The following is a 459-nucleotide window of genomic DNA, read 5'->3' on the forward strand; positions in this document are numbered from 1 at the left end:
AAAAAAAAAAGTTACGGTTCTGGCAGGGGGCGTGGTGGTTAAGGACACTGGGCTTCCAGATGACCAACCATGGTTCAAATTCCTGGACCTGACAGCTTGCTTTCTCACTTTCCCTCTCTCTCACTTTGTCCCTCTCTGGTTAAATTTAAATAAATAGATAGATAGATAGATAAAATTAAATTAAAATAATTCTTTTTAAAAAAAAAAAAGTCACTGAGTATTAAAAGAGAAGCAGGTTTATGCTGCAGTGAAAACCCTTACCCCCAGGCCAGCAGGTAGTGTGGTGGTTAAAGATGCTGGACTCCCACATGGCCAACCACGGTTTGAGTCCCGGACCTGGCAGCTTGCTTTCTCGCTTTCCCTATCACTCACTCCCTTGCACTTGCCATGTCCCTCTCTGGTCAAATGAAAATAAGTAAATGAATAAATAAAGTTAAATACAATAATTCTTTAAAAAAA

At 39.9% G+C, this 459-nt stretch overlaps 1 protein-coding gene across 1 annotated transcript in view; it reads right to left on the minus strand.

The window, feature by feature from the left end:
• MOCOS (molybdenum cofactor sulfurase) overlaps nucleotides 1–459 on the minus strand; it is a gene marked incomplete at its 5' end in the record, with an annotated part of 52,968 nt that overhangs the window by 30,854 nt on the left and 21,655 nt on the right.

Source organism: Tupaia chinensis, unplaced genomic scaffold, assembly GCF_000334495.1.
Source record: "Tupaia chinensis unplaced genomic scaffold, TupChi_1.0 Scaffold000290_1, whole genome shotgun sequence".
Lineage (NCBI taxonomy): Eukaryota > Metazoa > Chordata > Mammalia > Scandentia > Tupaiidae > Tupaia > Tupaia belangeri.